General features: G+C 35.8%; 1 pseudogene; it reads left to right on the top strand.

The window, feature by feature from the left end:
* Positions 1-3,055: 3,055 nt before the first annotated feature.
* On the top strand, positions 3,056-3,320 carry LOC143380736 (barrier-to-autointegration factor pseudogene; annotated as a pseudogene).
* The last annotated feature ends 22,004 nt before the right edge of the window (positions 3,321-25,324 follow it).

Genomic DNA, 25,324 nt, shown 5'->3' with positions numbered 1-25,324 from the left:
CAGTACTCCTTCCAGTGTATCAGCTCTGATCAGTGAGCCTAACTGTCCATTGATTTGCTAACAGCTTGTGATTAAATTTTAAAATCTACCACATGGCTTGGAAGAAAAAATACCAGCATTACATCTTTCTCAGTCTTGCACAGTTAAAGTATAAATGTATACACTGATAAGCTTTGCAAGGTCATAGTCTAGCTGATTATGTAATGTACTGTGAGATTAAGCTACCCACAGAAATTCTACAGCTTTTGCCATACTGAAGAGTGGTTTTTGGTTTTGAACCAGGTAGACTTTTCTTACTCCTAACCCATTCTCATGATAGCAAGAATTTTTCCAAGATAGTAATGTTATATTTTTCTGTCAGTCTGTTTTTCTTTGCAGTTGTAAGAGCCAAATAATTTTCCCAGGTCTCCAAAGCTATCTTGCTAGGAAAAAAAAAAAATGTTTGCAGAGGAGTCTACCAATAAATAAAGGTAATTTCTACAAATAAAAGTAATTGAAAATAATTGCTGATGACAAATCATTTTAGCTTCCCTTCCTTCCTTTTTTATTTTTCTTTCTTCCTTCTTTCATCTTCCTTCCTTCCCTCCTTCCCTCCCTCCCTTACCTAACCTCTCTTTCTCGGCTCATTGGTTTTCATTTTAATATTCACTATGGGATCCCGATAATGATCCTGAAAAAATAATCTCCGGATCCTTCGCACCTCCACCTCTCCCCGTCCTGGACATACACGTGTGTTTCTAAATTCCATAACACCTGTGGGCCATTTTCAATGCCCATATTGCCGAAGACATTATTCTCAGCTTTTCCTTCCAGACTTTAGGCATTCTAGCGTTGGCCTCAATAACAATCTTTTTCCCCCAAGTGGTTGTGGGTTGGATGTTTAACTCACAGGGTTTTCAAGGAATGTCTTTTACTTTCCTGCCAGAAATAATTTCCATAATTTGATAAACAAAGGCAGCATGTTGTCGTAGCCCTTCAGGCAGACCCGAGACAGGAAAGAACAGATCTACCCAATTCATTGTAAGATCTGCTTTGCTCTCTCAGGAATGGAGACCTGAGTTCCTCCCTGAGAATGTGGACTGCCATTTAAAGACCACTACTGAGCCAGGGAAGGGGCGGGGTAAGAGCAAGCAGAAAACATGACAATTTTTTCTTAAGGTTTCAAGTTGCCTTTTTCTTCAATCAGTATTCACTTGGTACCTTTCTTGTCAACTTGAGTTCTGACAAAGTTGATTGTAACAGTTTTCCATGGTTTTTTGATAGCATTTATACTTTCCTACTCTACTATTTCAGCTAATATTTTTCTTACCACATAAACTTTCATATTTCATATTAATCTCTTCTTACTTTTTCTCTGAGTTCTGAGAGGTTCGCTCAAGCTAGTAATGTAATTTTTGTTTTGCTTTTTTATTTAGCTTTCAATCTTCTGTATAATCCCTCCACTGGGTTTTTTATTCAATAATTATAAATTTCATCTTTAGTCAACCTTTTTTACTTTTAGACTTCTCCCTTTGCTAGATATAATAATGCATGGAACCCATATGAGACCACTAAATTAGAAGTTTTATTAAGTCTTCTCTTCTGCTTTTGCCATACTGAAGAGTGGTTTCTGATTTTGAACCAGGTAGATTTTTCTTACTCCTAACCCATTCTCATGATAGCAAGAATTTTTCCAAGATAGTAATGGTATATTAATATAATGTTATATTTTTCTGTCAGTTTGTTTTTCTTTTCAGTTGTAAGAGCCAAATAATTTCCCCAGGTCTCCAAAGTTATCTTGCTAGAAAAACTGTTTGCAGAGGAGTCTACCACCAAATGCTGGATTGTAATGAAAGTCTATATTTTCTTAGCTATTTTCCATTTTCCGGGGGGGTGGGGGCTTCCGGGGATTGAAATCAAGGGCACTCCACCACTGAGCCAAATCCCCAGCCATATTTTGTCTCACCTCACCATTGCTGAGGCTGGCTTTGAACTCATGATCCTCCTGCCTCAGTCTCTTGAGCCACTGGGATTACAGGCATGCACCACCGTGCCTGATTTTCTTAGCTATTTTAATGCTAAATATTATGTCTCCTTATCATTCTGATTTTAGCCCAAGAATTTGCTTTTCTTCCCCCTCTCTAAACTACTAGATATAGCCTATATCAACCATTAGGACTTGATTATGTTCATTTAATCAAGTAATTTGATTATATTCATTTAATCAAGACAACAACAGAGAGGGTGAACCTATCTCTATTAATATAATTCTACAAAATAAATAATACTGTTATAAAGAAATAACACTCCTCAGTTCTTATCTTCTTGAAATATTTCTGTCAAAAGACCTAGAGAATAAGTATGAAGAGTTTATTTGCTGTAATGGAGGGAGCTTCACTCAGAACTGGCTGCCTCCTGGAGAGGGAAATGGCCTAGGACTTCCACACAGGAGGTCTTTATATTTGGTCTGGGAGCCTCCCTCCTCCTGTATTATGTATTTGGGGCAGTCATTGCATCTGAGGGGGGTTGGCCTAGTGCACCTGAGCTGGTTTCACCACGTTGAAAAGTTTCCATGGATAACTAAGAGAAACCTATGGGGCTGCTAAGAACCTGACACAAATTATAGTGAATCAGTGTCACCTAGATGATAGTGCCTCAGCACTCTGTGCATGTTTCAACACTGGAAAATCCCTTAATTTGATTACACCTGGTTCTTCTAGGTTAAGGTAGTAACTGACAGTGAATGAAGTGGGTTTATGGGAGGGATTTCCCAACACCTCAGGTTGAGTGATAATTCGTCACTCAAATGGGAATGAACCCTGTCTTTCCTTCCCCCACTAATTTCTACCTATGACCAATCTAACAATACCTGAACTCTGAAGTACCAGGCATAACCCAAAGGAGGAGAGAGGCACAAGGACAAGGCACACTCTAACTACCTGAATGAATGTGGGGAGAGGAGCGTGAGCTCCTACTTACCCTAAAGAGAAAAGGCAGAGTCTACGGTTGGGTGGAGAGAGGAGCTCTTATGGAAGCCAGAGCTGCCCATCAAGCCTGACCAAGATGACCCACCTCCCTAAGGCACAGAGACTTTGCTGTATAGCCTAGGGGGTAAGGCCAGTGGGGAGCCTGGTCAGGATTGGTGAAATCCTGGACAAGAACCTGGAGGAAAGGGGCTTTACAGCATATATGTGGTCCTTGGCCAGTTTCTGGTGCTAAAAAAAAAAAAAGATGATGAAGGCATCTTCAGGAAATGGCTGAAAGACACCTGTGGTGCCAATGCTAAGTAGTCTCTGGGCTGCCTTGGGTGCCTTCAAGAGTGATGTAACACCTTCTTGTGATGCAACTCCCTTCCTCCCACTTCCCCTGCCAGTTCCATAGAGACAGTTATCAGCTTCCCTGATCAGTTTGGTGCCATTTTGTATCTATTTTTGGCATAATGGTCAAGGTCCCTGTAAAGTTTTTAGGTCAATAAAGTCAAAGGCCTTCATGGTGGGGGTGGGGGTGAAAAAGGGAAAGAAAGATATGTGGTTGTTTTGGAAACAATTAAACCCCAAAGTTGTTTTTTTTCCATCTTGCCACCTTCAAATAATAAGCATATAAGTCCCTCCTTTCTAAAAAGAGTTAGTTACATTGAAATAATAATTTAAAAGGAACTGCATAGACAGAAATTTGAAATGCCTTTTTATAAGTTGTTTCACTTTTATAATGTTTGGAGACAAGAAATTCCTCATGAAATCTGTTACTCTCTCATACTATTCAAAAATATACACACTGTTTTGAAATATTTCACTTAGAATTTTACTATTTTCTCTGAATTACTGTAAGATTTGAAAGTCCCTATCAGTAAGTTAGGGGAATTAATGTGAAATCCTGGAGCTATGATGACAATGTTGTAATTGTCCCTAGTGACTTTTAGATTTGTGTCAAAAAGGCAAAAGATCAACTAAAATTCCAATTAAAACAAAGTATAATAAAGTTCTGTACAAAAGGCTGACTTCATTAAATACCAGAATTAAATATGTATTTCCTTTAAGAATGGAGCCTTTTGACTCTGTGAAGAGAGCTCTTTTTAATACTGAATAAACATGACAATGTTAGGCATGAAATAGGTTTAACTCATTCCAATCCCAAATGCAAGAAGGCTGAGGAGTTAAGAAACTAAAATTTCTAGTTTTATTTCACAGAAACTCAATTGAAAAAGTGTTTAGAGCAGTGATTCCCAAACTTCACTGCATATTAGTATCGCCAGGGGAGCATTTATAAAACTTGATGACCTATTGGCAGTACCTCTTGGAAATTAAATCACAATATCTGGAGATGGGATCAAGGAATTAGAAAATGTTTAAGGATCCCCAGCTAAAAACAATGCACAACAAAGTTTGAGAACCATGGTGTAGAATTCTCAAACATTAGCATAGATAGAATCATAGCTACACAGCTGGTCCTTGGAATTAACTTTAGGATCAGCTGTGAGCTTGTTAGAAATGCAAATGCAATTGGTCCTATCACCACCTACTAAAGGAGAATCTCTTAGCCTCTGTTATTTCCAGCTCTCCAAGGGTTCTTAAGCATATCAAATTTAGGATCTACTGGTCTAGAGCATACCGAAGGCATTTATAGACAAGTGGTTTTCATTTGAGACCAATATTCAAGATTTCTTAGCTCTTTGAGATTGTCCACCATAGTGCTGAGATTGTATCTTCCATAAAATCCTCAGAGACAACCAATTTGTTTTTCTGGATAAGGTGTAAAAGAGAAAGGACCAGTCATTCACATGAAAGAGTAAATGTTTGGATTTGCAAGTCTTAATTTCCTTATCTTTTATGTCTAACTGTATGAACTTGGGCAAATTATATCATTGGTCTTTTTTCTAAATGCCATAGTGAGAGTCAAAATACATCTATTTGGAAAGATTTACAAAGTAAAAATTTTCTACGTAAGCATGGAGCTTTATAATTATTTTATTTTCATTGTATCTCAAAGAAGGGTCATATTATAAGCATGTATAAAAAAAGGAAATGTTAAATGAAGTTACCTTATGACCTTAGCTCAGTGATGTAGACAGCAGCAAATAGAGCGTTCTTGCTTTCTAACAAGGAAGAAGCTAGACAAACTGAAAATTAGAGACTTTCTTAGAAGCCATTACCAAACTGAGATTGCAAGGTGTTGGGTGGAGGTTTATACCTGGGAAAGAGATTAGGGATCCCAGCAGGTGACAGAAGATGCAAGGTGCCACTGGGATAGTATATATTATTTATTCAGAGGAGGCTGCAGCCCCCGAGTCTCCAGCTCCAGCTCCATTTAGCCACCTGAGTTCTTCCATAGGCATGCATATATTTGTGTGTGTGTGTGTATGTGTGTGTGTGTGTGTGTGTGTCAGGCCAGACAAAAAGTCACGTTGCCAACAGGTTACATAAATGGGTTCAAGCAAATGTTTATGATGTATGCTGAATCAGGGTGTTTGTGACCTTGGCTACATACTAAATACACACCTGCCAGAAGTCTTGGCAAGGGAGTCTAATTACATCCATTTGGGGTCTTCCTTACATAAAGCAATCAACTAATTCTAAATCCGAGAGAGAAGACAAACTGCCAGGCGAGAAGAGACAATACTTTCTTACCAGGAGAAGATTCTATTCTAAGTCTATAACCAGTAGAATCCAGCTAAAAATTTCACAATCATAAAAAGCCAGCAGTGGGTTAACCTGAGAATGTAAATCTAGCTAAGATAAGACAGATCATCTAAATAGTCTTAAACCCACTTGAGAAATTAAACCTACAGTTTTTAAACTTCCCTAGAAAGATATTTCAGGCGCAGAAAATTTCACTGTCAAATTCTACTGAATGTTTAAAGAATAAGAAGCAATTCTAAACAGTCTTTTTCAGAGCATATCAGAGAAACAAAAATGAGAACTATGTTCAAAGAAATATTTATGCACAAATTTCATAGCAACTTTATTTATAATAGCCCAAAGCTATAAACAACTCAGATGTCCTTTACGGTAATAAATAATTAGGAAAACTCTTTCCACCTATAGTTTGGGATAGCCACACTATGGAAAAATACTCAGAGATATAAAGGAACAGACTATTGATATTCACAACAACTTGGACAAATCTGAGAGTAATTATGCTGAGTAAAAAAAAGTCAATTCCCCAAAATTACAAACTGCATAATTTTATTTACCTATGATTCTTGAAACTACAAAACTGTAGACACAAATAACAGATAGTGGTTGCCAATGGTTACAGAAATAGTGGGGAAGGAAGGAAAATAAAATTGTCCATCAAAGGACAAGGTGAGGTATCTTTGTGGTGAAGGAAATGTTTTGTATCCTGACTGTCAATATCCTGAATGTCAATATCCTAATTGTGATATTGTTTTTTAAAATATTCTTGTTGAGGAAAACTGAGTAAAGAGAAAATAGAATCAGGTTATATTATTCCCTAAAACTGCATGTAAATATACAACTACCCACAGATTTTTTTTTAAATCATTAAAAGTTAAGAAAAAGACTGTTCTAAATGGTACATCTTAGACATGAGACAAAGAATTAACATTCATATCAATAGAGAGGTCCCACAAATCACTGAAAAGACAATCCTATAAGGAAATGTGCAATGAATTATGATCCAATTAACTTGTGAAAAGATGCTTAACTTATCCAGTAATCAAGAATGCACATTGAAAAGATGAAATTTATTTTAAAGATTTATATGCGGTAGACCTAAAGGAGAAGAGAAATAGACAACTGTATTTATTGTTAATAGTAGTGTAAATCAGAAAACCCTAGAATGGCAACTGGGTGATATCTATCAAAATTTAAGAATATAGTATACATATGGATGATCCAGAAAATATGAGCCTATATTCTAAATAACTGCACTGTGAGTCCTCTGTAAAGGCAATATTAGTTCTAGATACTCTCCAAAACAAACTAACTAAACCAATTATTTATGATAAAACTAACTCAAAACCCACTTTGGGTTTTTGAATTAAATTTTTGGCTTTCACTTCAACAACTGTATCAGAAGGTTTTAGAAGAAACCATCTATAAGGTTTCTCCTTTTTAATGTTTTTATTAGAGCATTATAGTTATATATAATACTAGAGTTCATTTTGACATATTCATACATGCATGGAGTATAATTTGCCCTACTTCAGTCTTCAGTACTTCCTCTTGATGTGCATAATTCTGTTTACATTTCTCCTGAATCCTATTTTTAACAAGAGAAGAGACTCCAGGGGAAATCATTTGTAGGGAAATAATTTAGATACAAAAGAATTATGATCAGCTAACTATGGTCTCAAGCACCTATAGAAATTCCTTATTGTTTTCCATTTGTCAGAGGATGAAAGTTATGTTTGTTTCACTTATGAATGTGTGATATTTTCTCAGTGGTAAACATTTTATTTATTAAAGGTTTCAATAAAGGGTCTGAGTTCATATTTTGATGTATGATTACTGATTTCTTTTAGCCTTACCACCTTCATGAGTTTTGGTTCCCTGTTGGGATAGGCTCATAAGAAAGCCTGTCCTCTCCGTTGGTGTCTGCAGGAATTCAAACCTCATAAAAACCCCAGTCCATAAAACTTCTCACCACTGTAAAATCCCAGCTCTTCCCCACACCCATCTCCAGCTCCCCACAGGATCCTCTTAGGATGTGAATAATAAATTCTTTCATAATCTCTTGGTGTGTGTCAACATCAGTCTCAATCTACAAACCAAAATGTGGGGGTGGAGGTGGAGGTGTGTCTTGTTTCTGTGGAATACCCCCAAAAGTAACATTATGAGCAGGGTGTGTAGCTGATGCCCACCACTATCATTGTTCTCTTGATTTCGCTTGGTAACTGCTGTTGAGCGATGGAATGGTGCTTCAGCTTCCTGACCAGCACAGAGGATGGATTCAAACTAAAAAGCTTCTTATCAGAAAAAGAAACAATCAGGGAGGTGAAGAGAGAACCTACATTTTGGGAGCAAATTTTTACCACACACACAACAGCGCTCTAATCTCTAGGATATATAAAGAACTCAAAAATCTTAACACCAAAAAACAAACAAACAAAGAAACAAAAAACAAATAACCCAATCAATAAATGGGCCAAGGAATTGAACAGACAATTCTTGGAAGATAATATACAATCAACCAATAAATATATGAAAAAAAATGTTCAGGGCTGGGTTGTGGCTCAATGGTAGAGTGCTCACCTAGCATGTGTCACCAAGCATGTGCTGGGTTCTATCCTCAGCACCACATAAAAACAAATAAAATAAAGATATTGTGTCCATCTGCAACTAAAAAATATATTTTAAAAAATGTTCAACATCTCTAGCAATTAGAAAAATGCAAATCAAAACTACTCTAAGACTTCATCTCACTCCAGTCAGAATGGCAGCTATTAAGAATACTAACAATAATAAGTGTTGATGAGGATGTGGGGAAAAACGCACACTCATACATTGCTGGTGGGACTACAAATTGGTGCAGCCAATTTGAAAAGCAGAATGGAGATTCCTTGGAAAACTGGGTATGGAACCACCATTTGACCCAGCTATTCCTCTCCATGGACTATACCCAAAGGACTTAAAAACAGCATACTACCGGGACACAGTCACATCAATGTTTGTAGCACCACAATCCACAATAGCTAAACTGTGGAATCAACCTAGATCCCCTTCAGTAGATGAATGGATAAAGAAAATATTCCATATATACACAGTGGAATATTACTCAGCATTAAAAGAGAATAAAATCATGGCATTTACAGGTAAGTGGATGAAGTTGGAGAATATAATGCTGAGTGAAGTTAACCAATCCCCAAAAACAAATGCCAAATGTTTTCTCTGCTATAAGGATGCTGATTCGTAGTGGGATTGGGGCAGGGAGCATGGGAGGATTAGCTGAACTCTAATCAAGCGGGTAGGAAACACGTTGGAATGAGATGGATATCATTACCCTAAGTATATGAAGACAGAAATGGTGTGGCTACTTTGTGTACAATCAGAGATATGAAAACTTGTGCTCTATATGTGTAATATGAAATGTAATGCATTCTTCTGTAATACATAACAAATTAGAATTAAAAAATTTAAAATGCCTAAACTATTGTTGCTGCTATCTGTTCTTCTATCTCCAAAATAGATGCAAGTTACAGGCTTATAGAGGAACATGGTGTGCCTATGGCATAGCTAAAGAGTTAATTCAACCATTGTGATGGAGGTAACCTCTAACAATTGGTGATTCTGATTAGAGACTCGTGGGAGAAAAAAACTTATACATGTGAACTGGATAGAAAAGGGCATCAAATACTGCTAGTAACCTCAGAATAAGAAAAGGAGACAGGAAGAAACCAATATAGGGAGAGGAATCCAAAAACTCAAACAAATGTCCAAAAATTGACTCAATTGGAAATATAAAGTTTACTTGAATTTTCGTCAAAAAAAAAAAAACAGGTACAAATAAGCTTCCACATCTGCAAATAAATTCTGATTTAACTTTAAAATCTGCTGAAATGCATCAATCGGCAAACTTTAATGGACCACATCAATACAAGGGATCAAATTATTGTTATACCTGGGATCCTACTAAATTTAAATAAGATAATTCCTATAATCTTAGAGGAAGATATCCAGGAGTATACTCCTTATCTTAACCATCACAACTATCACCTGGCCTAACTTGCCTTCAATCACAGAACCCATTACCTTAAAATATCCCATTGAAGGCATTAACCCTCTAACGCAACAACTAATAACTTACTATTTAAATTAAATCTTTGGCGTTTACTAATTGGCTCAATAATTGACCTGTAAATAGTTTATTTGTCACAATGTAAATTAAAACAGACCTTCAAAGACTGAAGCTTCATACTGTTATAGTAGTTTTTAGTGATGGGAATATTAGCCTCTCTGCTTCTCCATTTAACAGCTCAATTTAGGATTACTGCAATGCCATATTCCACTCAACAGATTCAGAAGCTAGTGAATAGCTTGCTAACATAGGCTGGCTAAAATGTCTGTTCAACATCAATTTTAGTAGCCCCTCAGTCCTGATTTTTCTTCATTTTAAAAGTGACAAAACACATCTTTTCTCATGAGCTGCCTCAACTGCTTTAACATTGCACAGGATCCTTGCTGGCAAGATCCTATTTTTATCTAATTTTCTCCAGGAGTACAAAGCGGCTATTACCCTGATGATATCCTCCTTTAAAGAGATACATTTGACACACTCATTTTGAATATATAAATACAAAGGAGCTCACAAAAGAGGGGGGAACAAGTCATTGCTTTACATAGAGTGCAAGGCCTCAGTTAAATTCCTGAAAACTATTTGGTAAACTGAAGGCCATACGGTCCTTGATATCATTTAAAAAACAAAAATAAACAAAAAACAACAAAAAAAGCACTATTGTATTGTATTATTATTGCACTGATGGCATTTGCAAGCCAGCCCCCCTTGGATGAGACCCCTTCCAATAAAAAGTCTCTAGAATTTTTCCAAATTGCAGTATCCCAGGCACTTTCGGTAGTGCTTGCTCCAAAACCACCTTTACTTAGAGGCTTAAGCACAACTTCTCATACCTCCTGGAGGCTCAGGACCACCCATTATGGCCACACATTTCCCATAGATTTTTGATGGAAGAATATTCTTTTTTCTTTCGATATAAAATACTTTTTACAGTGGTGGCTGCTGTCCGCATACTAGGATTTCCTAGAAATAGAGGCTTCCGTAGCCCTTGAGCCTGAGACCCTCCCTGATAGCCAACAGATAGTCCCAACATAGCTTCATAAGTAACCTTTCATTTCACCACTGATTTATAATGTCTCTGTTAATGGGTACAAAACATCCATATGTATCTGGATCTATGTTGAATTATATTTTTTTCTATTTATATTTATCTATTTATGATAAGTCCATCCAGTATTAATGGACAAAAACAATTTCATACATATCACCTAATATTTAATAGGGTGAGTCCCCTTCTTACTCCTGAATTCCAATTAATATTAGGTGAAAGTTGAAAGTTTTCTAGACCAAACCATCATCACCTTATGGATGGAGCTGCTTTTCCTTATAGAGATGATCAACCCTACAGTGAATCTCTGGAGTAAATTCTGTCAGCTTGTGGTTCTCAATCTTTCACTCACGTTAGAATCTTTTGAGAGCTTTAAAATATCCAATGCCCATGCCTTATCCTTGATGAAATTTCAATTACATCAGAATGTCTGGAGGTAGAGGCCAGACATCAGGATTATTTTGAAGTTCCCAGGTGTTTCTAATATGCACCAGAGTTTGGCAACCACTATCTTGAGTAGGGTTAAATAGCACAAGTACCAGATGATTGTTCACCATTTTAGTCACCATGCAAATAGCCTATTCATTTGTCTAGAGGTCCTGTGATCAAGTTCCTAGATCTCGGGAACAGAATTCTCCACAACTATTTTCTTCCTATACTCCTGTCTCTATCATCTATCAATCATCTATCTCCCTACTTGCTCTCTATGATTCCTTAAAAAGGCTGAGAGTTCCACCATCATACGTACTTGACAGTGACCATTTGCCTTCTTTGATGCTCATGTGAGCTGTCTTATTGATATTTCTACTAGATCAACTCGCGTGCCCATCATTGAATTTTTCCATTCTCACAGTCATTCACCTATAGGTCTAACTAATCTTAGGTTATCATTGTTCTTAATCCTGAATGGCACGTAGAAGACCAAGCCTCCACCAATTCCCAAATGATTATGTTGAAGTATTATTGTGATTTAAATTGTATAAAGCTATCAAGTCATATCACACAGAAGTAAAATTCAAAGGAAAAAAAAACGCATCTCTGACAAATAGAAACAATACTTGAGGAATCCAAAAAAAAAAAAAAAGAATTTCCAGGACAAATTTTTTGGAGGCTTCTTTATTTCCTAAGACATTTAATGGGAGTTTAAACATTTATATTTCATAATGAAGTTTCATAGTTTTATTTTTAATTGGATTTTATCTCATATTCTGGTCTTGGCTGAGCTTCAAAGTTTACTAATTTGTGTTTGGTGCCCTAATTATTAGTGCACTTTGCTGACACTCTGTGGAATGGAGCCAATTCTCCACATTAGGTCAGCTTCCATGGCAAGGTAAATATGTCAGGCGTAACTGAATTTTAAAAAAACACAAATATTTTTTTTTTAACTGAAGCCAAGTAATCTCAACAGCTGTTTATTTTTATTTGTTTGTTTTTAATTAGAACAAAGATATAAAATTCCATTTGTTCAAAGTTAGTCTTAATTGCACTTCCTCAAATTAATTTTTTCCTGTTTTATTTTCCTGCCATTAAGAAGTTTTGTGATAATACACAGTGGTATTATTGGCTTTTATCTGTTGCCTACAGTTTAATTTTATTCACGACTTTCACATTAAGGCATCTGAATTTTTTCTTATGGGTATTTATTATTTTTGCTGCTCTTTTCACTGACTGAAGACATGCCTAAGTTTATTACTTAAGATAAATTATGGCGATACCCAGGAAAAGAAGATGTAGCTTCTTTTATTGTCATGTGTCATTCCTACCTTCCTCCGTCTTTGTGATGGATAGCAGCCAGCATCAGCTGGAGCAGGTGAGACATCTCTGGCAGAAAGGTCATGGTTATCTCTTGTCTAAGCCACATATGCAGAAAAATGTTCTGGGGAAAGAGACTAAAGTATCCTTAGTGCTAAAGTTTCAGGAAAGGGATCCATGTACCCACTAACCATTCTGTCCTCATTTTAGATTGTGATGTGTGTTGGTGTATAACAGAGCCTCTTAATTGGAAAGATCATGAGCTTTGCAGTGAGGCAAAATTGTCCCCCATTTCAGCCATAGCACTTAAGATCTGTGTGACTTAGGACAAATTACTTAAACCTTCTAAGGTCTAATATCATCATCCATAAAACATGAATATAGTGCAATCCTACTTGTGTTATTGAGAGGATTATATATGAGAGCAGGTTTTAAAATTTCTTCTCAGCAGAATACTTTTTAAAAGAGAAATTATGCATAATATTTATGCACAGAAACCTAACATGAAAAGTAGATTAAAAATTGAGCCTCTTGGCAAAAAAAAAAAAAATGGTGTTGTTGAATTATTTGTTAAAATCTTTAAGAAGTAAGATATGAGGGATAAAGAAAGTTTTGTTTGAATTTCTGAAGGTCTCTAGATGACGTAGACCCCAGTTTATTCATTGAATACCTTTTTGGAATACAGTACCTTATGTTTGACACTCTGATGTTTGGGGAATATAGTGATGAGCAAGACACAGCAAATCCATTCCTCTGGATTTTGCACTATAGCTAAGGAGAACAACAATTGACAAATAAGCAAATATATTTATGATCTATTTGAGAGCAAGAGGTTCTTTGATGAAAATAAAAATAAAGTGTGAATCCCAGAAGGAAGAGATTGATTTCTGAAATGATGGTAAGGCTTCAGGAAACAGTAAGATTGGAGGAGATGTATCCTTAAAGAAAGGGAAGTATTCTAGTCTGGGGAAAATGAAGACTAGCTATGCCCATATCTGAAGAAAGGATGTTGAGAGTAAAGAACTCACATGTGCTAAGTAGAATCATGTTGACTCATTTGAAGAAAAAAAAAAGTAAACCAATATGACAGGAGAGGAGGGAAACTGCAGGGACTAATAGGAAATGCAAGCAGAGTTAATCAAAATTCTTCCATACTGGGGATTAAACCCAGGAAAACTCTACCATTGAGCTACACCCCCAGCCTTTATTTTAATTTTTTTATTTTGAGACAGAATTTCTCTAAATTTCCAAGGCTTGCCTTGAACTGTGGTTCTTTTTTCTTTTTTAATAAATGACAGCGGAATGCATTACAATTCTTAATTCACACATACAGCATGATTTTTCATATCTCTGGTTGTTCTTTTGCTGTATCCTCCTGGGTCATTGGGAGTACAGGCTTGTGCCACCACATAGGGGCTTTGTAAACACATTAGGGATTAGGATTTTATTGCTTACCGGTTGAGAACCCATTGTTTTTAAAGAAGACAAGTGGCATTATTAAACTCATTTTTAAAGGGTTATTTTGCCTGTTTGAGAAAAGACTATAGAATGCAAGGGAAGCAGTCAAAAACAAATGAATTACAGCAACCTAAAATAATACTGATCTCACCAACACAGTGTTAAGTGAAATAAGTAATCCTGCACAGAATCCCAAAATATGACATCCTATTCTAAATCTCAGAACAAATGATAAATTTTATGGGTAAAAAAATGTAAATATAATTAAGCAATAAATCACATTGAAAGAGAAAATAAGGGACCAATGAACACAGGATTCAAGATGAGAATACTGTAGATATGGTGAGACAGATGTGGTGGTAGGAGTCATATGATTCCAGGAAGGTTATTGGCAAGATTCTCACTTTGTGTGGGGATGATAGATCCATGGGTAACTGTTATTTTTTTAAAAGGATATTTAACTATATATCTTAAACCCTGTAAATGGTTAGGGTAAGATGAGCTATGAATTAATGGATAGACCATGTCATGGATTAAATATATGATTTAGATAAGCCAATGAGGTCCTTTACAGGAAGTACAGATGTCTTCTCCACAAAAGAATAATTCAAATATTTTAATTATAGAGGAATATTTCTAGGATATTATTATCATGTATATCCAAAAAAGTTTATATACAAGTGTACATAGATATATATTATATTTGTGTGTATATACTTACCAATTTTAAATAATTTGTTATAGAAATATATCAAATATAAGTAATAAGTTTATTATTATTTTATTTCAAAATAGGCATTTTAAAATAAATAACCCAATTGATAAATGGGCAAAGGAACTAAACACACACTTCTGAGAAGATGATATACAATCAATCAACAAATATATGAAAAATGTTCAACATCTCTAGCAATTAGAGAAATGTAAATCAAAACTACTCTAAGATTTCATCTCACTCCAATCAGAAAGAATGGCAACTATTAAGAATACTAACAACAATAAGTGTTGTTGGTGGGAAAAAGACATACTTATACATTGCTGGTGGGACTGCAAATTGGTACAGTCCATATGGAAAGCAGTATGGAGAATCCTTGGAAAACTGGGAATGGAACCACCATTTGACCCACCTATCCCACTCCTTGGTCTATACCCAAAGGATTTAAAAACAGCATACTACAGGGACAGAGTCACATCAATGTTTATAACAGTACAATTCACAATAGCTAAACTGTGAAACCAACCTATATCCCCATCAGTAGATGAATGTATAATGAAAATGTAGTATATATACAAAATGGAATACTATTCAGCATTAAAAGAAAATAAAATCATGGCATCTGCAGGTAAATGGATGGTGTTGGAGAATATAATGCTAAGTGAAGTTAGCCAATCACAAAAAAAAAAATGCCAATTTTCTTCTCTGATTTAAGGATGCTGATTCATAATGAGGTTGTGGGTGAGAGGCATGCAAAGATTAGATGAACTCTAGATAGAGCAAAGGGGAGGGAGGGAAAGGGAGGAGAAATGGCGATAGGAAATATGGTGGAATGAGATGGTCATTATTACCCTAAGTACATGTATGAAGACACAAATGGTGTGACTCTACTTTTTGTACAACCATAGATATGAAAAATTGTGCTCTATATGTGTAATATGAATTATAATGCATTCTGCTGTCATATATAACAAAGTAAAATTTTTTAAAAAAAGAATTAAAATATAAACATTCTAAACATTTAAACATTTTAAATTATATACTTACTAGAATAAAACTTGTTTTAATGGAATATAATTCATATGTAAAATGAAGATAAAACAGATGACTCAATATGATGTATTATTTCTGGAAATCTTCATTTAACCCTTTATAGTATCCAAAATTGAAAGTATGGTTCTAAGTGGAATATATTGTGATATTTGATTTTAAGTGGAATATATTGTGATATTTGATTTTAATGACTGTTAGCTTAAATGCATTTCATAATGAAAATTAATCAAGTTGAAAAATGAATTCATTGGTTTATGCCATGAACCTCATTTTGTAACTTTATCCATAAGCTATGAAAATTTTGTTATTCCTGTAGAAATTCAACTAGCAAACTCCCCTTATTACACTCAATTGTTTTTGCAAACAAATTGTACATTTACATCTTTTATTTGTATATAGGTAGGATATTTGATTCCCAAGTTTTGAGAGAACAACTTTGGACCAATTTATGGTTGCTATATCTATATTGTTTTCAGAGGCAAAAATCATACAGCAATGGAAGTATTTCCAATTATTTTAATGTTTTCCATGTTGGAAAGGTTTTTTTCTTTATAATTTTAAAGCATCTTTTTCACCATAAAGAGTATAATTTGACTTTTCTTTTACAAATTCACTTAGATAGAATACTTTAGAAAATACTTATGTCATAAGAAAGTACTTTTTGTATTTTTAAATATGGAATTTCTTTAAGTGCAACAACTCTTCAGTAATTTGTCTGTAGATAATCAATAATTCACATGTGGAACAATAATATTTTTAGGTCAAGGGCTGTACTTTGAAGATGAAGAGCCTACAGGACCTCCTCCAACATGTCTTCGAAGAACTTGTCAGAACCTTGCTGATCTGACTACAGTCACCTTGCTAAGCCATACTGGGCTCCTTTCCCTTACTGTAGATGTACCATGCGTCCACTCTTTCTTACTTTCTATTTATTTTTCTGAATATGGTACTCTTCATAACCCTTTCTTTCCCTCCAGGAAATTTTTAGTATTCACCAATATTCAAAGTAAATAACACCAATTGTTCAAAATCTTTTTTATCGTTCCTATGCATAATTACTCTTTATATGACCAGTGTATTCACCATCACTGACCAAGCTCTATGACAGTACATGTCACAGGGTATTAGAGTTTTCAGTCCTTAGGATTCCTTCCCTTGACAGACTGTTATCAACTCTGAGGAGCTCAAACCTTCTAAAATATGGACTAATCTTATTTAACTTTATATATCATCTACAGTGTCTGGGACATAGTAGGAATTCAAAACTCTTTTCAAAATGAATAATGAAATAGAAAATGAGCAACTGTTTAAAAAAAGTCCAGTGAATTGTTAAATGGAACTAAAAGGGAACACTGAATTCCAGCGAATATTCTGATACAGTTAATTTAATTTTAGAAAACTTGAGGTCTGGTCTATGCAGATAATTGGGAAGTGTACCAATAAGTTTTTGTAATCATCTCTGGAATATTTTAATATGCAAGCAAAATAGTCTATCTCATTTCAACTTCTCATCAACACATGGTGAGTCAAAATCAGCTGGTGATTCTGGGGACTGAAAAAATTGAAAGATAATAGAGGAAATGAGTGTTAGGCAATACAGAGATATGGCATGGTTAAGGGTATCCAGCAGCTATTATTCATGTAGGAAAGATCCCACAAACTCTCAGGTACTAACAATTCAGGATATACCTGGCAAATGTCTCCAGAAATCTGCAGAAGGAAATAAGACTGACCTCTAACATTTTATGGAAACTCAATGACTTTCAAAAGGGCTTTGTCAATTTAAAAGCACCATAAGTTGTGAAACAGAAATTCAATGTCATGGGGAAAATGTTTCAGCACGAAAATGGAAAGAGAGACCACCTCTTGAAAAGGTTTTGGGAAGTAGTCAAGTAGCTGTAGAGCTGGCCTAGGAGTAAAACTCAAGACTCAGAAGCTACACATCGTAGTAGTGAAGTTGCCTTCATGGCAAGACAGGATGGATGCCAGGGGTACCTCCATTTGATCATAATGACCACTATCAGAGTTTAGGGGAGCCCTGTTAGATGTTAAAATTCCCAAAGACCCACCCCATTGTTTCATTGAGAAGCATTTACAGGATTGACTCGTCTTCAAAAGTGATGGGTGATGTCTTATGCCCAGACATGCCATCTTTTCTTAATTTAATGTATTAAACAATGATACATCCTGCCTCATTAAGTGATCACCTTAATTATGACAATGGATGACTGTGATCATTAAACTAATGACATCTGTTACCATCAGCCCAAGGGGTAATGAATGAATTACAAGATGAAATGTATATTTCTACATAATACCCAGTGATTGAGAATGAGGGTGACATAGCATGGATAAGAATACATTCCAGGAGCTTGAAAGACAGAGTTTTCTTTCTCTCTAATAATCATGGAATGAGGCAATTCAGTTTCCAAAGTGTATTCGTGGAGAAAATATTTATGAACTATTCAAACCAATAGACTCAACCAATCTGTTGTTCTTTTCTCAGCAGCAATTTAGACCAAGAGCAGAGTGTGACAATAGGTGACCTGAAATATTACAGCTTGTCCTCCATCACCTGCCACTACCCACTGCCATTTTAGATGTTGCCATTTAACTGCTATCAGTGTTAGGAAGGGATAGTAAGGGATGTGTAGCCCCCACACTGTCTTCTGAAGACCCACTTTCCTGATTGCTTTCCGCTTGTCCAACATCAAAGCCAAGCTCCTCTGTTCTGTCTCCTTCCGACCTTCACCTTGTCTTTTTAAGTGATCAAGAATTAATTAAAACTGGATGCAGAGGCTTATGCCTCTAATCCCAGTATTTCAGGAAGCTGAGGCAGGAGGATGGCAAATTCAAAACCAGCCTCAGCAAAAGTAAGGTGTTAAGCCACTCAGTGAGACCCTGTCTCTAAAAATACAAAAATAGGGCTAGAGATGTGTCTAAGTGGTTGAGTATCTCAGTTCAATCCTTGGTACCACCTCCTACCCCCAAAAAAAGAATTAATTTGAGACAATATTCATATGTAATATCTCTCTAAATTTAGACAAAACTGACTGATAATAGAAAACATACTGCCAAAGATCTAGTTACTCTGAAATTCAGAGCTGACTGAGTCAATATTCAGTTCAACAGAAATAAATATAATGTTCTAGGTTCAGAGGACAAACATAAAAAGTAGAAATAATAGGTACCATCCTTCTAGAGTTTCTTTTTACTTAGACCATTAGGAAGCTCCCAATAAGCTCTGTGTCAGTTCCCCTGATGTCGGCATTAACTATTCTCTGTGGAGATTTTGTTTGCTCTTGCTTTTGTATTTTATTTATTTATTCTTTTTATTTTTTTAGTTGTAGATGGACACAATACCTTTATTTTATTTATTTATTTTTATGTGGTGCTGAAGCTTGAACCCAGTGCTTAACATGTGCGAGGCAATGCTCTATTACTGAGCCAAAACTCCAGCTCCTTGCTTTCTATTATTTTAGGCTTCACATTTAACCTCCAAGTGAATTCTTTTTTAGTTTTTGTGATTTCATAATTTACCATATTTATTATACTTGTATTCAATATTTTGCAATGAGTAGAATGCAATCAAATGTCAACCCTGAAAGAGAAAATTGAAATAAATCAGTCTATCAGTCATGTCTATGTAAAATCACAGGATTAAGAGTTGATGACGAGTTGATGTAAATCAAAGTACATCTAAATTTTTAAATTTGCATGAATGTGAGTCATAGAACATAATGTGTTATATCAAGAGTAATACTTTCACTGAACATTTTTGTATAGTGTATTTATATTCTTTGATGATCAAACCACATTTGGAAATTTGTCTTTGAATCTGAAAACCACACGTTAGAAGACAGTGAACTCTTGGTAGTAAAATCTGACAATCAAACAGCCAACATGAAGAAAAAGTCTGCCTTGAGGTCTTATTTTTAGTATCTCTACTTAAACTACCCAAAGTTTCCTCCATGCAATCACAAGTTGAATTCGGACAGCACCAAGGAAAGCCCATTGAATATTGCATCCATAAAACACATTCTGCCAGTTCATATCCATCTAATATGTCACTTCATATCATCAGCTTTCTTGCTGCTTTTGAATTTGTCAGACATGATGGGGTTAATAATGTTTCTAAAATATTCCAAATTTTAAAACATGAGCAAAGTATGCATGCAGCAGATCAGCAAATGCACAAATACCCAGGTTGAATTCATCCCTGAGCTACAGTACTTTCTCTCAAGTAGAGACTGAAGTGGTAAACTTGATCCTGAAGAAAGCTCTGATAAATGCCTATGGAGGTTGACATTATATGTGAGTGGCAGGTTTAATTGAGGGTTCAACTTTGTATTAAATTAAGAAACATTCACAGAAGATAAGTACATGGAATAAATGTCTTTTAATTTTCCCCAAATTTAACATCAAAGTATGATACATAGATTAAGATGATTTTTCCCTGCACAGTATCTCCCTGCTCCCTTTTTATCAATTGGATTGGTAAGGTCCTACCAAGATCTAACTTCAAAGAAACAATTCTATTTTTCATTCCCAGTTGTTATACAACTGAATAAAACAACACATTTGCAATTCATTAAACAACACAACATAAGGAAAGGGCATAGTCATTGAAAAACAGGAATCATGATCACCATCTTCATCATCACCATTGTCTTTAGTATCAGGTCATCAATCACTGCCCTGTATTTCTTGATCTCTTTTATAACAATAAACACAATCTTAGGCACTGAAGAGAGTGTTAGTCAGTACTAAGTGAAAGAAATCATGATATGAATGTAAAATTTTACCATGAAAATAGTTTCAATATTTTGTGAGTGTTTTAAGAGAAGTAAAATGCAAATCACAAGAAAACCATCTAATATTAATGTACTCAATTTTGCTCAGTGTTATCAGGCTAATATCAGTGTAATCTTCCACGCTTTCCTCTCTCCACAATCTTTAGTAATCCTGAGATGAAACTCAACAGGGTAATTAGGATCTTGCACTCTGCAGCCTAATGAGCTACGTTTGCATCCCGCTTCTACTAGAGACTAGTGACTTGTAGCAAATTCTATATTTTCTCTGTGCCTCAGCTTCCTATGCAGTAAAATGGAGATTAGAATACTCTATCTACAGCTGGGAATGTAGCTCTGTGGAAGAGCACCTGTGTAGCATGCATGTGGCCCTGAATTTGATCCCTAGCACAGAAAAGGATGAGGAAGAAGGAGAAGAAGATGAGAAAGACAGTGAAGATGGTGAACACAAAAATGAAGAAGGAAAGAAAGAGAGAGGGAAAGCCATGCACCAGGCACCATGGCACATGTCTGTAACCTCATGTACATGGGAAGCTGAGACAGGAGGATCAAAAATTAAGGACAACTTTGGCAATTTAACAATACCTTATCTCAAAATCTTAAAAAAGACTGGAGATGTAGCTCATTGGTAGAGGGCTTGCTTAGCAAGAACAAGGCCCTGAGTTCGGTCCCTAGTAACAAAATTCAAAGAAAAAAATTATTGAAAACACAGTAATATATTTACCTCTTTGGGGTGCAAAACTCGGTCTGGCCTATAATAAGTCTAAGAAATTTTGATAATAATGATGATGAGGGTAAAGTGTGAATTTATCTTTAAATGATTTCTTACAAGATTTTCAAAAATAGCTAGTGCAGAGCAGGGCCTGGTGGTGTAAACTTGTAATTCTAGTGGCTCAGGAAGCTGAAGCAGGAGTTCAAAGCCAACCTCAGCAACAGTGAGGTGCTAAGCAACTCAGTGAGACCCTGTCTCTAAATAAAATATAAAATAGGGCTGAGGATGTGGTTAAAGAGTTGAGTACTCCTGAGTTCAATCCCCAGTACCAACCTCCCCCCAAAAATGCCAGTGCAGAGAGCCACAAATCTATAATCCCAGTATTTGTGAGGCTGAGTCAGGAGAATCTCAAGTTTGAGGCTAGCATTGGAAACTAAGTGAGATCCTATTTCAAAATGAAAAAATAAAAGCCAAATGTCTGTACTAAAGTACCCCTGGTTCAATCACTAGTTCTGAGAACAAAAGCAATCATAAAGACAAATCCAGATACATTTACCAGACTGAAATTACTGAGACATAATAATTGGCTTTATCTATTTGAGACAAGATTAAAATAAGAACCACAAAATAAATATTTCTCATGTGGGCCTTTAATTTAAAATTAATTACTAAGAACTTTCTACCTTTCTTCCATATCCACAAACACTCAACTAAATGAAGGTGTATTCAATATCTATTGCTGCATAACAGATCAACCCCAAATTTAGAGGCTTAGAACAATACACATTTATTATAGTTTCTGTGTGTGAGGAATTTAATTATGGCCTAACCACGTCTGCCAGGTTGGAATAAAATTCAGAAACGCTTTTTTTTTTCCCCTCCTAAAGTCAGAGGATAATATATCCTTCCGCTGCTATGTGGTAGATCAGAGAGAGATTCAGAAGTCATAGTTACGATGGAGAGGGCCTGCAACAGAGTCAGGCCAGAGTTAAGAGGAGCCTGTCTTAGTCAGCTTCTTCAGCACTGTGACCACAAGACCTGACAAGAACAATTAGAGGAGGAAAAGTTTATTTGAGGGCTCAGGGTTTCAGAGGTCTCAGTCTATAGATGGCTGACTCCATTCTTTAGGACCTGAGATGAGGCAGAAGATTATGAAGGAAGGATGTGACATGTCCTCAGGAAAGCAGCTGAGGATATGTCACCCAGGAAGGAGAGAGAGAGAGAGAGAGAGAGAGAGAGAGAGAGCGCTCTGTTCAACAAGGACCAAATATATACATACCCCTGGGACCTGAGATCCACCTCCTCTAGCCACCCGCTACCTGCCTACAGTTACCACCCAGATAACCCCTATGACGGGATTAATTTACTGATTGGGTTAGGGCTTTCATGACCCAAACATTTTTCATTCTTGATTGGCTCACACATGAGCATCCGGGGAACACCTCACACTGCAATCAAAACACAGCAAGTGTTCCATGTTAAAACTTTACAATTTTATGTGTAAAATCTCTAGGAGGTGGGTCCTATTATCACTCTCTTCATAGATAAAGTGGCTGAGGCATAAATGGATTAATTGGCCCAAGGTCATACAACATTTTTAACAGTGAAACCGGTATTTCAACCCAGATGTCAGGATCCAAAGACTGCACCTAAGCACTGATGAAGGAGCTCTCCCCAAAACATGGTGGCACCAGTGCCCATCCCATTCCATGTGCAAAGAAGAAGAATGGCATAGGAAGAGAGGGAGGTTAATTACATTAAATAAGAAAGAATATTCAAACAGGGCCAATCTAGAGGTATTTTCTTTCACTGCACTTTGTTATAGTTTTTATCAATGTTCTAATAAAAGCAAACACTGTTCAAATTGGTATGCGTGGTCCTATATAGTCATGACCACTTTTATTATATAGTTCATCATTCGCTTTCTGTGAGATAAGTTCAATGATTTTCAAGTAATCCTTCCATTGTCATCCTAAAGTTCTTATTAACAAAATTCCATCTGGTGATATAATAGATGACCAGGCAAATCTTAATAATATCATCTTGTCTGTAGTAAGCAAAACCTCATACGTAGTAATGCCTTTTTAAAAGGCTCATTCTTTGATTAGTATTTATAATACTATACTTGTTACTCTTTTCCCCTTGCTCCCTCTCTATTTCATGCATAAAGAAATGATTTTCACTTAGAATATTCCAATACGTGCAGGGGATCCAGTAGGTTCCAAAAGATGTTCTCTGGATATCTCTGCTCAAGCCCTGAATTTAACTATCAGAAGCAAAGGCCACATAGTTCTGATACTGCAGAAGCCTACCAGACCTGGAAGGAGAGGGCATCAAGACCAATGCACATATCCATAAGAGGTACAACCCACACCAGGTGATTTTGAGAAAGGAAATAACTGCAATGCAGACTGATGAATGTCCACTCTGTATTCCAGTTGATGGATATCAGACGTGTAAGGGCTACTTTTATTTTATTTGGGATGAGGGTAGACAAGGGTGAAGAGAAGGACTAAAACAACTCACCAAGTTGGTTCCTCTGTTTCCCTTTTCTTCTACAAAAAGATTATGTGTTCCTTGAGGATTTTCAATTAAATAAAAACCTAATACATTAACCTTTTCTATATATAATATATACATCATAATTGCCTTGGCATGCACTTAAAATATATGGCTGGGCTTGAGAAAAGCTACCGTGATATCAAGCAAACACTTGGTCCAGCAAAAACTTGGTCCAGGCAAGTCTTGAAGAATATAAATGAAATGAATCATTTTAAGCAGGATCTTTTATAAGTGTAATTTTGAACTGGAGGAGAGTCCAAAAACTTTGTTTGATTAACTCTTTTTCTAAAATAAGATTATACTAAGTAGCCTGCCCTCTGTATTTTAAATATGGAACACATGTATAAAGCTTTATCATTTACACAATAGTTTTACTTGTGTTATTTCATTTGATCCACAGAACAACTGTGACCTAGAGCAGGACAGGAAAGCTAAAAGAAGACTGAAAAAACAAACAAGAAAAAAGAAAAAGGAAAAAAAAATTAGTGACACAGTGATAATTGAGCACTGAGGTATGCTAAATCCATTCCTAGGAGTGTGTGTTTTATACTCATACACTCAGAAGTGAGCAGATGATCCTCAAAGGCACGTGGCTGCTGAAAAGGAATTGGAACACTTAGGGCCATCCTTAGAGGATGCTTTTCTCACAAGCAGGAAGCGAAATTTTTGTTGTTATTCTTTTCTTGTTTTCTGTTGTTGTTCCTCAGTCTTTAGTGAAATCTTAGCCCCTTCTATCTGCTAGACAAAACAATAACTCGGCTTGCTAAAATACTTAAGAGATTTCGAGCCAAAAAATATATTTAGGGACCAGTAAGGTTTGGGAAACAATAAATACTGTGGGAGGCTCCAACTAGATGGCAGACCTTATGGGGAGAATAGTAAACTCCCCTTCATGCTCACCAGGTCTAAGAAATCCTAAAAGTAATAAAAATTAAAATCCAAAATATAATTTTAAGACATTTACCTGGTTTGCTTGAGACCCATAGCATGTGTTTCAAATTGCTCTTGAATAGCAATATTCAGGATTGCAAAACTATAGTCATGAATTGTTGGCCAAAATTATCTCTCTAACTTAGCTATAGAAGTATAATTACTGAAATCAAGAAAAGCAAACTAGACATGCAGAGAACTTGCTGGGGAAAAAAATGCATTGAGCCCTGGTAGACTGAACACTTCTAAATGTCTGTGTCGGATCCAATTTTAATGATTATTTAGCAATCTCCTACCTGCAGCATCAAAGTTCCCGGGGCACATACTAAATTGAAGGATATTTGTAATAAAAACATATAAGCCTCCAACTCTTATTTTTTACCAAACATTAATAAAAATCGAATTAGAAGTAAGTGCCTTGAAAGGCTACTGGTGAAAGGTTTGAGTATTGTCACAATGTGAAGAGGATAAGAAAAGGAAGTGCTGCCATTTTTATTTCCTTTTTTTATTATAGTAATAACATGAAAACTACTTTAAAAAAAAAAAGTTGT

This window comes from Callospermophilus lateralis, chromosome 14 (assembly GCF_048772815.1).
Source record: "Callospermophilus lateralis isolate mCalLat2 chromosome 14, mCalLat2.hap1, whole genome shotgun sequence".
Classification (NCBI taxonomy): Eukaryota; Metazoa; Chordata; class Mammalia; order Rodentia; family Sciuridae; genus Callospermophilus; species Callospermophilus lateralis.
This window is presented reverse-complemented; position numbering and strand designations above follow the sequence as displayed.